Source organism: Poecile atricapillus, chromosome 24, assembly GCF_030490865.1.
Source record: "Poecile atricapillus isolate bPoeAtr1 chromosome 24, bPoeAtr1.hap1, whole genome shotgun sequence".
NCBI lineage: Eukaryota > Metazoa > Chordata > Aves > Passeriformes > Paridae > Poecile > Poecile atricapillus.
In genome coordinates this window covers 689186-704624 of record NC_081272.1, presented here as the reverse complement: position 1 = coordinate 704624, position 15439 = coordinate 689186, and positions in this window count along the sequence as shown.

Genomic DNA, 15439 nt, shown 5'->3' with positions numbered 1-15439 from the left:
TTTTTGGGGCAACTCGGCCTGTTCAGAAGTGTCACAGAGCAGATGTGGTTTGGGTTTGGGGGAAATATTAAAAGTTTGCTGGAAATTTGGGAAGCCAGCGTCGTCCTTTGTGTGAGTGCTGAGGAGGCTGCCTGAAAACACCACCTCTCCAAAGGCCCCGGAGTGGGGGAAATCATCTCATTCACATCCTCTTATCCCTTGGACAGAGGAGCTTTATCTCCCCTTTATCTCCCCTTTATCTTCCCTTTATCTCCACGTTTTGCTCAGCATTTTCCCAAAAGTTTCTCTGCCCACCCCTCCCCTCCATCAGTCAAGGAGAGATCTCCGGATTTCCCGGGTTATTGCTCACTAAATCCCCAGTCCCAGCTAAACTCTGGATCACCCCTCTCCCAGGAAATTCCCTCCCCCGAGGAGCCCGACCTCAGACTGGGCCATAAATAACAAAAATCAAAAGGAGTTTTTGTTCCCGGTGCTCCAGATCCATTGTCAGGCGGGATTGTTTCTGTGAGGAATATTCGGGGCTGTGCTGCAGATAAAGCAGAACGAAACTAATTACCAATCCTTCTTCTCCCTTCCCCTTAAAACAACAAAAGCCGTCCCCGAAGCCAATTAGTCACCGGGCTTCTGACGTTCTAATTAGGCTTCATTAATGAACGCCCAGGGGCAGCGGGACCGGCAGAGGAGAATCCTGAGCTTCCCCTCAGCTCAGGGAATCTGGGAAACAAAAGATCCTGCAAAACCCAACGGCATCGATGTCCCAAACCCGGCTGGGATGTCCCAGATCCTGCAGGGGTGTCCCAAACCCGGCTGGGATGTCCCAAACCCGGCTGGGATGTCCCAAATCCTGCTGGGATGTCCCAAATCCTGCTGGGATGTCCCAAACCCGGCTGGGATGTCCCAAACCCCGCTGGGATGTCCCAGATCCTGCAGGGGTGTCCCAAATCCCGCTGGGATGTCCCAGATCCTGCAGGGGTGTCCCAAACCCGGCTGGGATGTCCCAAACCCCTCTGGGATGTCCCAAACCCCCACTGGGATGTCCGAGATCCGGCTGGGATGTCCCAAACCCGGCTGGGATGTCCCAAACCCCGCTGGGATGTCCCAAACCCCGCTGGGATGTCCCAAATCCCACTGGGATGTCCCAAATCCTGCAGGGGTGTCCCAAACCCGGCTGGGATGTCCCAAATTCCTCTGGGATGTCCCAAACCCGGCTGGGATGTCCCAAACCCGGCTGGGATGTCCCAAACCCCTCTGGGATGTCCCAGATCCTGAAGGGATGCCCCAAATCCCGCTGGGATGTCCCAGATCTTGCTGGGATGTCCCAAATCCCACTGGGATGTCCCAAACCCCTCTGGGATGTCCCAGATCCCGCTGGGATGCCCCGGGAGAGGTCTGGATGCGGGAGGGTGAAACGATCCTGCTGCACACAGGGAACTCCCTTCTTTTCCCTTTCCCTTCCTTTCCCTTTCCCTTCCTTTCCCTTTCCCTTTCCCTTCCCTTCCCGATTTTCCCGAGAACTGCTGATGCCCCATCCCTGGGAATATTCCGGGCCGCTTTGGGTGGGGTTGGACACAAACCGATCTCCTGAGGATGTCCCTGCTCGCTGCCCAGATGAGCTTGGAGCGCCCTTCCCAATCCAAACCATTCCGTAACTTTGTGACCTTGCACAGACCCCACTCCCTCTTTCCACTTCTCCACCGCAATTCCCAGGTCCCTTCAGACCTCCAGGCAAAATAATTTATAGATTATTGTCCTTTAGATAAAAAGTCCTTGGCTGCTTTTCCCTGCCTCCCGCTGGAGCTGGAGCCGTGGGAAGCCCGGAGCTCTTTTCCCTCTGGGGAAGCGATTTCCTCCCGCAGGGCACGGATATCACAACACGCGGTTACTAATTAGTAATCAAATTAAAAACTGCTTTCAATTAAACCCAGGGCTGCCATCTTTCAGCAGCAATTTGTAACATTCACGCCCTGTAATTGCCGCTAACGGAGGGGTGGGGAGCGCAGCGGGAATTATTGGGGTTTTCCTGCAGGCTCTGGAATCGGACTGGGATCCCAGTAAATGGGAATGGGAGCGGTTCCCTGCCCTCAGCGGCTCCGGGGGGGCACCAGGTTGGCTCCCCCCTTTCCTGGGTGGAGGAAGTGAATCCCAAGAATGAATAAAAATGAATAAAAAATGATAAAAACTCTTCCTGCCCTCGGGGGAAGAAGCCCCAGATCCAGGCAAGGATGGCAGGGCTGGGAACTGGGGATTCCCCATTCCTCCTAAACTGGGAGCAGGGAATTCAGCACCTCAGCACGGCCTGGCAGGGCTCCGGTGACACAGGGAGCTCCTGGCCCAGTGATCCCACCTGGATCCCCCTGGAATCTCAGGGATTCTGCTGTTGGACCTTCCAGAACAGCACGAAGTGAATAATTCCCCGGGGAAATCACTCCCTGCCCTTTCCTGCTCCTCCAGAGCAATCACCTGGATTGGGGATTTTATCACCGTGCCCATAAATTATCCACTGTGCCCCGGCAGCTAATTGGAAAAAAAGTTAATTACTGATAGCAAGGTCTGCTTTGGGAAAGAAAGGATTAATTTCAAACCTGTGCGGGGAAGATCTTGATAGCAGCAGGTGGAAGGGAAAAATCTAAGGCGGTTGTAAATTGGGGGAGGAAGATAAAATGGTAAATGGAAGTGGTTTTGGAGCTGAAGTGCAGCCTTTAGGGCAGAGATGGAAAATCCTCAGCCCCACAGAGCCTTTCCTGCTGGAAATGAGGGAGGGAAGTGAAAGCGGCTGGAAGGAGGCTGCCCATCCCCGGGGTGCTGTGCGCTTGTCGCCGTGCTCACTAGATGTCCCCACGTGAATACAGATCGGGGCTGGCACCCAAAAACAGCCCGGCGCCCCGAGCCCGGCTCCTGTCCCTGTCCTTGCCCCTGTCCCTGTCCCTGTCCTGTCCCTGTCCCTGTCCCTGTCCCATCCCTGTCCCTGTCCCTGTCCCTGTCCCTGTCCCTGTCCTGTCCCTGCCCCTGTCCCGTCCCTGTCCCTGTCCCTGTCCCTGTCCCATCCCTGTCCCTGTCCTGTCCCTGCCCCTGTCCCTGTCCCTGTCCCTGTCCCATCCCTGTCCCCTGTTCCTGTCCCTGTCCCATCCCTGTCCCATCCCTGTCCCTGTCCCGTCCCTGTCCCTGTCCCTGTCCCATCCCTGTCCCATCCCTGTCCCCTGTCCCTGTCCCGGTAATTGATGGCAGCGCCAGAGCCGCTCCTCCCCGAGCCGCGATCCTCAGCCAGTGCAGCCAGCAAAGTGGAGAGGATCAATAAATAAATGGATCGATAAATAAAGAGATCAATAAATAAATGGATCAATAAATAAAGAGATCAATCAATCAATCAATCAATAAATGCGCTGCCCCGCGGGGTGTGCGGGACCTGGAGGCTGCGGGACTCGCTCCCTGCATCCAGGGGATGCTCCCTCTTCATCCTCCGGCCACCGCCGGGCCCGCGGGAGTCCTTCCCTGTCCTTCCCTGTCCTTCCCTGTCCTTCCCTGTCCTTCCCTGTCCTTCCCTGTCCTTCCCTGCCCTTCCCTGTCCTTCCCTGCCCTTCCCTGTCCCTCCCTGTCCTTCCCTGTCCTTCCCTGTCCTTCCCTGTCCTTCTGTATCCTTCCCTGTCCCTCCCTGTCCTTCCCTGTCCTTCCCTGTCCCTCCCTGTCCTTCTGTATCCTTCCCTGTCCTTCCCTGCCCTTCCCTGCCCTTCCCCGTCCTTCCCTGTCCTTCCCTGTCCCTCCCTGTCCTTCCCCGTCCTTCCCTGTCCTTCCCTGTCCCTCCCTGTCCTTCCCCGTCCTTCCCTGTCCTTCCCTGTCCCTCCCTGTCCTTCCCCGTCCTTCCCTGTCCTTCCCTGTCCTTCCCTGCCCTTCCCTGTCTTTCCCTGTCCTTCTCACCCCTGTCCTGCATCTGGAACCCGCTGCTGGTTCCTCCCCAGACGAGCCCCAATCCCCAGGTTTTGCCCTCCCTGTTTCCCCGCTGCTCTGATTCTCCGCTCTGGGAGCTGAGTTTTCCTGGGCTGGTGTTTAGGGATGATCCCACGGGAGATCCCGCTCCTGCTCCTGCTCCTGCTCCTGCTCCTGCTCCTGCTCCTGCTCCTGCTCCTGCTCCTGCTCCTGCTCCTGCCCCTGCCCCTGCTCCTGACCCTGCTCCTGCTCCTGTCCCTGCTCCTGCTCCTGCTCCTGCTCCTGCTCCTGCTCCTGCTCCTGCTCCTGCTCCTGCTCCTGCCCCTGCCCCTGCTCCTGACCCTGCTCCTGCTCCTGTCCCTGCTCCTGCTCCTGCTCCTGCTCCTGCTCCTGCTCCTGCTCCTGCTCCTGCTCCTGCTCCTGCTCCTGCCCCTGCCCCTGCTCCTGACCCTGCTCCTGCTCCTGTCCCTGCTCCTGCTCCTGCTCCTGCTCCTGCTCCTGCTCCTGCTCCTGCTCCTGCTCCTGCTCCTGTCCCTGCTCCTGCTCCTGCTCCTGCTCCTGCTCCTGTTCCTGCTCCTGCTCCCGCTCCCGCTCCCGCTCCTGCTCCCGCTCCTGCTCCTGCTCCTGCTCCTGCTCCTGCTCCTGTCCCTGCTCCTGTCCCTGCTCCTGCTCCTGCTCCTGTCCCTGCTCCTGCTCCTGCTCCTGTCCCTGCTCCTGCTCCTGCTCCTGTCCCTGCTCCTGTCCCTGCTCCTGTCCCTGCTCCTGTCCCTGCTCCTGCTCCTGCCCCTGCCCCTGCCCCTGTCCCTGCTCCTGCTCCTGCTCCTGCTCCTGCTCCTGCTCCTGCTCCTGCTCCTGCCCCTGTCCCTGCTCCCGCTCCTGCTCCTGTCCCTGCTCCTGCCCCTGCTCCTGCTCCTGCTCCTGCTCCTGCTCCCGCTCCCCTCGCGGGTGCTGATCTCCAGGATTGCCGATCCTCAGGCTGGGGGTTTATTCCCTCTGCAGTTCCTGATTTTGTCACTCCAGCCCTCGATGTCCCCAGGGCTGGTTTTGCCTCTTCCCCGGTGTGTGACGAGGCTGATGGAATTCATTCCCATGGAATGTCTGGGAACTGCAGCTCGTGGTTTCCCTCATCTCCGGGGGATGTTCACCACAGCCACCAGAGATGGAAAAATTAAAATCCAAGCTGCTGGAATCTGCTGCCAATGGTTCTGTAAGACCCAGAGCCTTCCAAACCCCCAGAAATCCCAACCCAGAGGGGCCCAGGAGAGCTCGTGCTCGGCGCTTCTGTCCAGGAGGAAATTGGGAAGTGGGATTGGTCCTGCAGGATCGGAGGAACGGATTGGAAATGGATCAGAGAACAGGAACGGCCCCAGCCGTGCCATGGGAGGGCTCATCTGGAATTCCAGGCAGGCTGGGCAGGATTTCACTCACCAATCAACATCTGATTTATTTCCTGGGAACACGAGATCTTCATCCCCGCTCCCACATCCCTGGAGATCACAAAACGAAGCTGCCTGGCTTTGTTGTTGTTTTGTTTTGTCCAGAGCAGAGGAGGAGGAGGAAAACGGATCCAAGGAGAGCTCCTGGTGGGATGAGAGCAGAGCCAGCCCCCCGTGAACGCTGGGATTCCCAGGGACAGGCTGGAGCTCAGATCCCAGGGATCATCTGCTTGATCCTGGCTGGAAATCTCCACGCAGGAGGAGGACAAGGGAAAGCAAAGCCGCTTTTCCTGCCCTCCATTCTCTGCCCACATCAAGGGATCCCAGCTGGTTCACCCTGGTGGCCACTGACAGGAGCAGAGACCCGGAACTCCCGCAGGGAAAACCCCCTGGGAAGGGCTGGGGCTGGGGAACAGGAGCCTGGGGCTGCTGAAAGCCCAGCCCAGAGAGAGGTGTGGCATCCAAGGAAACACCAAATCCAACGGGATGTGGTGTCCAAGGGCTGCTGGCACCGGGGGGAACACAACATCCAGGGGAATGTGGGAGCCAAGGGATGGGGACACCCCAGGGATGCTCCTGGAGCTGGGATAACCGTGTCCCTCACTCCAGGATGGCTCTGGGAGCATCCCGGGGTCCCCCCAAAGGCACAGCCACTCCTGGAGCTGGGATAACCGTGTCCCTCACTCCAGGATGGCTCTGGGAGCATCCCTGGGTCCCCCCAAAGGCAGAGCCACTCCTGGAGCTGGGATAACCGTGTCCCTCACTCCAGGATGGCTCTGGGAGCATCCCTGTGTCCTCCCAAAGGCAGAGCCACTCCTGGAGCGCTGGGCCAAGGGCTCAGCTCGTGCCCAGGGAGGTTCCTGTGCCTCAGCAGGAATTTCCTCATGGAAAGAGGAGTTATCACAGAAAGGGGGTGCCCAGGGCAGTGCTGGAGTCACATCCCTGCCCAAAAATCACAGCCCAAAAAACGAGTGGATGTGGTGCTTGGAGATTCCGTGGGATTCAGGCAAGGTTTGGTCTCGATGCTCTTGGAGGATTTTCCCAGCCATTTCCACTCTGCAATTCCATCATTTCCCAACAGTCTGGGCATCCAGAGGCTCGGGATTATTTCAGGGAAGAACAAACCAAACCATTTCCAATGGAAAGAACTCTTTGAGGTCGGGGTGTTGGTTTTTTTTGTTGTTGTTTTCTTTTGGTTTTGTGGTTTTTAAAGCTTCTCCACAAGTCCCAGGGTGGGAGAGAGCATTCAGATCCTAATTTTCATTCTGCTCAAGACAGAAACCTTTTCCTGCAGTTGTTCCATCAAAAAAGAATCGGATTTTTTTTTTTCCCCACTCACCCTCCCTGAATCAAATAAAGAAAAAAAGGTCATTTAAATGAAAGCCGGTGCTCAGAAGGTTTAATACATTAAATTAGATGCAGGGAAATAAAACCACACCGGAGCTGTTTCCTCAATGAAGGATTTGGATAAAAGAGCTCCCTATTAAAAATGTTTTGTCACTGTTTTGCTCTGAAAATATTTGAACTCCAGCACAAAAGGGACAAAAAAAAAAAAAATTATAAAACACTTTCCAGAAAGAACCACCAGAAAATAACTGAGAATTCAAATGAATGTAGCATGTTTTGGCTGGGATTTGGGGACTGGAAAAATGTTGTTTGGGAAAAAGAAGCTGGTTCTGCAGACAATGGGGAAGAAGGGCACAGACAGAGACATTAAAAAACGCTTTTTGCTTAAAACAAAAGCTCCAAATGCCCAGATTTGGGTGAAAACAAACAGCCAGCGCCATTCAAGGTGTTGGAAGAGCCAAGGGGTTTCCTTGTGTTTGGTTTTCCAAAGGTTCCTGCTCCTCACCCTTAAAGAAGCTGCCGTGGGTTAACAAAATGTTCCCCCTGTCTGGAACTCTCCCAGCCAGAGATTTTCCTGCCTCATCTCCTCAGGAAGTTCTGGGATGGGCTCTGGGGCTTTCCCTCCCACAGCTCCAGACCTTCCTGCAGAGATCAGCACCAGCAATGGGAATTCCTGCTCCTTGAGGTCTCTGTGGCAGGAGCTGGGAATTGCAGATTTCCTTCTGTTCTCCTCATTCCAGCCCTGTTCTTCTCATTCCACCATCTCCTCATTCCACCATCTCTCTCCTCATTCCAGCCTCTCTTTCCTCATTCCATCACCTCTCTCCTCATTCCAACCCTGTTCTCCTTATTCCATCATCTCTCTCCTCATTCCAGCCTCTCTCTCCTCATTCCAGTCCCTCTCTCCTCATTCCACCATCTCTCTCCTCATTCCAGCCTCTCTCTCCTCATTCCAGCCTCTCTCTCCTCATTCCAGCCCTGTTCTCCTCGTTCCATCACCTCTCTCCTCATTCCAACCCTGTTCTCCTTATTCCATCATCTCTCTCCTCATTCCACCATCTCTCTCCTCATTCCAGTCCCTCTCTCCTCATTCCAGTCCCTCTCTCCTCATTCCATCCACTACCTGTCTCCTCATTCCATCATCTCCTCATTCCAGCCCTGTTCTCCTCATTCCATCATCTCTCTCCTCATTCCAGTCCCTCTCTCCTCATTCCATCCACCACCTGTCTCCTCATTCCAGCCTCTCTCTCCTCATTCCAGCCCTGTTCTCCTCATTCCATCACCTCTCTCCTCATTCCAGCCTCTCTCTCCTCATTCCATCATCTTTCTCCTCATTCCAGCCCCATTCTCCTCATTCCATCATCTCCTCATTCCACCATCTCTCTCCTCATTCCAGCTCCTCTCTCCTCATTCCATCACCTCTCTCCTCATTCCAACCCTGTTCTCCTTATTTCATCATCTCTCTCCTCATTCCATCATCTCTCTCCTCATTCCATCATCTCTCTCCTCATTCCAGCCCTGTTCTCCACATTCCGGCCTCTCCCTCCTCATTCCAGCCCCGTTCTCCTCATTCCAGCCCCGTTCTCCTCATTCCAGCCCCTTTCTCCACATTCCATCACCTTTCTCCACATCCCAGCCCCGTTCTCCTCATTCCAGCCCCGTTCTAGAGCAGCTCCAGGCAGCTCCATCCCCTCCAGCTCTGTCTCCAGCCCTGCTCTGCTGCAGCTCCCAAAACGCCGCCCCACGGCACCTCCCTTCCATGGGATCTCAGAATCCCAGGATCGCCGAGGGTGGAAAAAGCCTCTCAGTCCAAACCAGGCAGGTTTGGAATCCCCATCCCCGGAGGGGTCCGAGGAATTCCTGGATGTGAACTCAGGGCTGGGGACAAGGTGAGGACCGGGCACAGCTCGGACTCGATGATCCCGGAGGTTTTTTCCAGCCTGGGTGATCCTGGGATTCTCAAGGCTGCCGTCACCTCGGGGGAGCAGCGAAAACCAACTCACAGGAAGTTCCGAGGGAAAAAAAACTGCTCCATCCTTTATTGGGAGTGTGAAATGAGCCCAGCCCCGTCCCAGCTCCAGCCCCGGCTCCATCTGAGCTCCAGAAATTGCCTGGCAAAGCTTCGGTGGAAGCGACCCAGAATTCCCATTCATCCTCCCGCTCGGGAGCGGCTGCTCCCCCTTTCTTCCCCTTCCCTCCTCATTTCATCCTTCTGGGAAGGAGCCCAAGATGAAATCTCAGCCCCTTTTGAGCGCGGGGCAGGGGGGAAGGAGCCTCAATGAGGATGGCGAGCGCTGCTGAGGAGGAGGAACATCTGCAGAGGATATTTCCAATGGAGCATTCATTGTCTGCGGGGTGTCGCCGGCCCATTTCCTCCCATCGGAATTCTGCTGCTGGAAGCACTCCCGGGGAGCGGCCCCGCTCCACATCTGCAGCAGCCCCCGGGCTGCGAGCTCTCAATCCTGCCTTTCAAACGCCAGGGACGAGGGAGGAGAGCGGGGGAGGCAAAATCGCGGCTTTGATTGATGAAATTCCCCCTCCCTTCCGCAGCCAGGAGAGGCCGGGAAGCGCCGGGCGCCGCTCCCCTCGCCCTGGCACCCGGAGCAGCAGCCCCAGGGACCCGGCTTGGCAGTGCCAGGGCTGCTGGAGAGCTCGGCTGCCCGCAGGGATCATCCTCCCCCTGCCCCGGAGGATTCCTGAGCAGCTCCCGGGCAGGACGGGGGGAGAGGAGCTGCTGGAGCATCCTGCATCCCTGGATCCCAGCAGAGCCCCAGGGCACCGCGCAGGGAGAGCAGGGAGCTGTCAGGAATTCCAAGGGAATCGGGCAGGAAAGGGAGAGCTCAGCAGTCAAGGATCGGCCGGTGCTCCCTGGCAGCGCTGGGAAAGGGCTGCAGCCCGTGCCAGGGAATGGTTAAATGAGGATTTCTGTGCAGGAACGGCAGGAGCGAGGCTGCTCCCACAGCTGGGGCTGGCCGCAGGGATCGGCCGCTCCCGGAATCCAGAGCACCGGGAGCTGCCTCAGTGTAAGGACCGGTCCCCAAGGTCCTTGTCACAGCCAAGGGTGGCAGCGGGGCAGGAGGAGGTGACCGGGCTGCTTTGGCACCACCCAGAACCAGCAGCACCGAGCTGGAGCTGGGTTTGATCCAGAGGATCCCAGGGACACTGGGGACAGCATCCCCCTGCAAGCCCTGAGTGACCCCGGAGCTCATCCCGCGGCTGTGCCACTGCTGCTCGCTCCGAGCCTTCCATCCCTCACCATTCCCACCCTCACAGCCTTCCACCCCTCACCATTCCCCTCCTCACCTTCCACCCCTCACCATTCCCTTCCCAGCCTTCCATTCCCACCCTCCCCTTCCATCCCTCACCATTCCCCTCCTCACCTTCCATCCCTCACCATTCCCACCCTCCCAGGTTTCCATCCCTCACCATTCCCACCCTTTCTCATTCCTTTCCCTCTATTTTCCATTTTTGTTTTGAGATTCCTTTGGCACGCCGCTGGGCTCAGCTGCACAGCAGAAGCTTCTCCCTGGCCAGGGAGGAAATTTCTCCCCTCAGCGAGGGCGGAGCTGGGAGATGATCCAGGGATCGGGAGCGGAATTTCTCCGGTGCAGGAGCAGCAGGAGCAGCCACCAGGAGCCCCCAGGGAGGGGACGGGGAGCAGGAGTTCAGGTCCTGCTGCTCCCCGGAGGGTGGAGGTGCTGGGGAGCCCCAGATCTGCTCCAGGGACCACTGGAGTCATTTGGAGGAGCTGATCCTGAAAGAGAACAGGAAACAGGGTCAGGGAAAATGGGCTTGAGCACTTGTACAGGTGAAAATCTGCAGTGCAAGGGGCCGGACTCACCCCAAACCCCCCCAGGACACAGGATCCCCCCGGCTGAGGCAGCACATCCACGCTGTCACCGAGGACAGAGCTGGACTCCAGGGTGGAGGGGTTTGTGGAGCTCTCCGGTGCCAGCCAGGACCTGGGATCCCCAGCAGCACAAGGGATGATCCTGCATTTTATCCTGGGATAAAACCCAGCACATCCCTGGATAAAAGCAGCACAAGGGATGATCCTGCAGCCCCGGGGGATAAAACCCAGCACATCCCTGGATAAAAGCGCCCCCGTGTCAGGGGTGGCACAGCAGAGCTTGAATCGATCCCATCCGGGGGAAGGGGGATCCAGGCTGCTCCTGAGATTGTGCCGAGACTGAATCCCAAACTGGAAGATCCCGGGATGTTCCAGGCACTGAGGCTCCTCGGGAAGGTCGATGGAAAATGTGACCTCTGCACAATTCCAGGGGACAGCAAGGAGCCCGCTGGGAATCAGGGGACAACATTGGGTGTTCCAGCAGGGAATTGAGACTGAAACATGGAATTGTGCTTGGAAAATGCTCTCAGGGACGGGGCGGGATTTTGGGGTGCCTGTGCAGGGCCAGGGGTTGGATTCCATGATCCCTGTGGGTCCAGCTTGGGATATTCTGTGATCTCTGCCTCGCTCTGCAGGGCTGGGAGCTGGACTGGGATCATCCCTGGGGCTCCAGCCTGGAATATTCTGATGTCCTGTGACCTCTACCCTGCTGCAGGGCCAGGATTCCATCATCCCTGTGAATATTCCCATATCCTGTGACCTCTACCCTGCTGCAGGGCCAGGATTCCATCATCCCTGTGAATATTCCAGTGTCCTGTGACCTCTACCCTGCTGTAGAGCCAGGATTCCATCATCCCTGTGAATATTCCCATATCCTGTGATCTCTACCCTGCTGCAGGGCCAGGATTCCATCATCCCTGTGAATATTCCAGTGTCCTGTGATCTCTACCCTGCTGTAGAGCCAGGATTCCATCATCCCTGTGAATATTCCAGTGTCCTGTGATCTCTACCCTGCTGCAGGGCCAGGATTCCATCGTCCCTGTGAGTCCCTCCAGCCTGGAATGTTCTGCTATCCCACGGTCCCTGCCCCTGGAGATGGACTCTGTGTCCTTCCCTGGCAAGGTCCCCAGGATGTCCCCAGGATGTCCCCAGGATGTCCCCAGGATGTTCCCAGGATGTCCCCATGTCCCCAGGATGTCCCCATGTCCCCAGGATGTCCCCAGGATGTCCCCATGTCCCCAGGATGTCCCCAGGATGTCCCCAGGATGTCCCCAGGATGTCCCCAGGATGTCCCCATGTCCCCAGGATGGCCCCAGGACGTCCCCAGGATGTCCCCAGGATGTCCCCATGTCCCCAGGATGTCCCCAGGATGTCCCCAGGATGTCCCCATGTCCCCAGGATGTCCCCAGGATGTCCCCAGGATGGCCCCATGTCCCCAGGATGTCCCCAGGATGTCCCCAGGATGTTCCCAGGATGTCCCCATGTCCCCAGGATGTCCCCATGTCCCCAGGATGTCCCCATGTCCCCAGGATGTTCCCAGGATGTCCCCAGGATGTCCCCATGTCCCCAGGATGTCCCCAGGATGTCCCCAGGATGTCCCCAGGATGTCCCCAGGATGTCCCCATGTCCCCAGGATGGCCCCAGGACGTCCCCAGGATGTCCCCAGGATGTCCCCATGTCCCCAGGATGTCCCCAGGATGTCCCCAGGATGTCCCCATGTCCCCAGGATGTCCCCAGGATGTCCCCAGGATGGCCCCATGTCCCCAGGATGTCCCCAGGATGTCCCCAGGATGTCCCCAGGATGGCCCCAGGATGTCTCCATGTCCCCAGGATGTCCCCAGGATGTCCCCAGGATGTCCCCAGGATGTCCCCAGGATGTCCCCATGTCCCCAGGATGGCCCCAGGATGTCCCCATGTCCCCAGGATGTCCCCAGGATGTCCCCAGGACGTCCCCAGGATATCCCCAGGATGTCCCCATGTCCCCAGGATGGCCCCAGGATGTCCCCAGGATGTCCCCAGGATGTCCCCAAGATGTCCCCATGTCCCCAGGATATCCCCAGGATGTCCCCAGGATGTTCCCAGGATGTCCCCATGTCCCCAGGATGTCCCCAGGATGTCCCCATGTCCCCAGGCTGTCCCCAGGATGTCCCCAGGATGTCCCCATGTCCCCAGGATGTCCCCAGGCTGTCCCCAGGATGTCCCCATGTCCCCAGGATGTCCCCAGGACGTCCCCAGGATGTCCCCAGGATGTCCCCAGGATGTCCCCAGGATGTCCCCATGTCCCCAGGATGTCCCCAGGATGTCCCCAGGATGTCCCCAGGATGTCCCCAGGACGTCCCCAGGATGTCCCCAGGATGTCCCCAGGATGTTCCCAGGATGTCCCCAGGATGTCCCCAGGCTGTCCCCAGGATGTCCCCATGTCCCCATGTCCCCAGGATGTCCCCAGGATGTCCCCATGTCCCCAGGATGTCCCCAGGATGTCCCCAGGACGTCCCCAGGATGTCCCCAGGATGTCCCCAGGATGTTCCCAGGATGTCCCCATGTCCCCAGGATGTCCCCAGGATGTCCCCAGGATGTCCCCATGTCCCCAGGATGTCCCCAGGATGTCCCCATGTCCCCAGGATGTCCCCAGGCCACCTCTCCAGACTCTGCTGGCGGTCCCCAGGCAGTGCTGGTGGCTGGGAATGACAGAGGGTGACAATTCCCGGCTTCTCCGGAGGAGCACCAAGCCCTGATGTGACATCTGAGCACAGAGCCACCAAAGCCCATTAAGAGGGATTCGTTATTCCCCTGATTTGCATGTCTGAACGAGCCCCAGTGTGATTATCCCTCGGTGCTGGGGGGAGCCAATGCCACGGGGCCTTGTTCAAAAACCGCCTGGATAAATATTGTTAAAAATAAATGCATAACGTTAATTCTCCATCCTTCATGTCGCTGTTTATTTAATGCTCTAAAAAGCTAATTACCACTAATTTTATTCTACGTCTTCTTCAGGTCTCCCAGCCTCGGTGCTGGAAGATAAAAGAATTAATTGTTAATTAGCATCCCTTTCTGGGAGAACACTTTTTTCTTTATCAAAGATTACAAGAGGAAGGAGAAGGAGGGAGGGGGAAGGAACGGAGCTCTCGATATTTCTGCCCGAAATAAATGAGATTTTTATTTTTGTATTGAACAGCAGCACCGAGCTCTGACCTGGCCTGGGGAGGAGAGGGACGAGCTCGGGGTGGGACGGGAATAAAATCATCCCTGGGAGGGAGAGATCCGCTGGCTCCGGGTGCTGAGCGGGCTGGAATGGGAATGGGAATGGGAATGGGAATGGGAATGGGAATGGGACAGGAATGGGAATGGGAATGGGAATGGAATGGGAATGGGAATGGGAATGGAAATGGGAATGGAATGGGAATGGGAATGGGAATGGGAATGGGACAGGAATGGGAATGGGAATGGGAATGGGAATGGGAATGGGAATGGGAATGGGAATGGGAATGGGAACGGGAACGGGAATGGAATGGGAATGGGAATGGGAATGGGAATGGGAATGGGAATGGAATGAGAATGGGAATGGGAATGGGAATGGGAATGGGAATGGAATGGGAATGGGAATGGGAATGGGAATGGGAACAGGAACGGGAATGGGAATGGGAATGGGAATATGGGAATGGGACAGGGAATGGAATGGGAATGGGAATGGGAATGGGAGAGGGAATGGGAATGGGAATGGGAATGGGAATGGGAATGGAATGGGAATGGAATGGAATGGGAATGGGAATGGGAATGGAATGGGAATGGGAATGGGAATGGGAATGGAATGGGAATGGGAATGGGAATGGGAATGGGAATGGGAATGGGAATGGAATGGGAATGGGAATGGGAACAGGAATGGGAATGGGAATGGGAATGGAATGGGAATGGGAATGGGAATGGGAATGGGAATGGGAGAGGGAATGGGAATGGGAATGGGAATGGGAATGGGAATGGGAACGGGAATGGGAATGGGAACGGGAACGGGAATGGGAATGGAATGGGAATGGGAATGGGAATGGGAACGGGAATGGGAATGGGAACGGGAACGGGAATGGGAGGGGGAATGGGAATGGGAATGGGAATGGGAATGGAATGGAATGGAATGGGAATGGGAATGGGAATGGGAACGGGAACGGGAATTGGAATGGGAATGGGAATGGGAATGGGAATGGGAATGGAATGGGAATGGAATGGGAATGGGAATGGGAATGGGAATGGGAATGGGAATATGGGAATGGGACAGGGAATGGAATGGGAATGGGAATGGGAATGGAATGGGAATGGGAATGGGAATGGGAATGGGAATGGGAATGGAATGGGAATGGGAATGGGAATGGGAATGGGAATGGGAATGGAATGGGAATGGGAATGGGAATGGGAATGGGAATGGGAATGGGAATGGGAATGGGACAGGGAATGGGAATGGAATGGGAATGGGAATGGGAATGGGAACGGGAATGGGAATGGGAACGGGAACGGGAATGGGAGGGGGAATGGGAATGGGACAGGGAATGGGAATGGAATGGAATGGAATGGGAATGGGAATGGGAATGGGAATGGGAATGGGAATGGGAACAGGAATGGGAATGGGAATGGAATGGAATGGAATGGGAATGGGAATGGGAATGGGAATGGGAATGGGAATGGGAATGGGAATGGGAGGGGGAATGGGAATGGGAATGGGAAATGGGAATGGGAATGGGAATGGGAATGGGAGGGGGAATGGGAATGGGAATGGGATGTTCCTGGAATCTGAGACAGCCGCAGAGCCTTGGAAATGACTCAGGGAGGCTCAGGCTGGATTTAGGGAAAGGTTCTTCCCCCAGAGGTGCTGGCACTGCCCAGGCTCCCCAGGGAATGG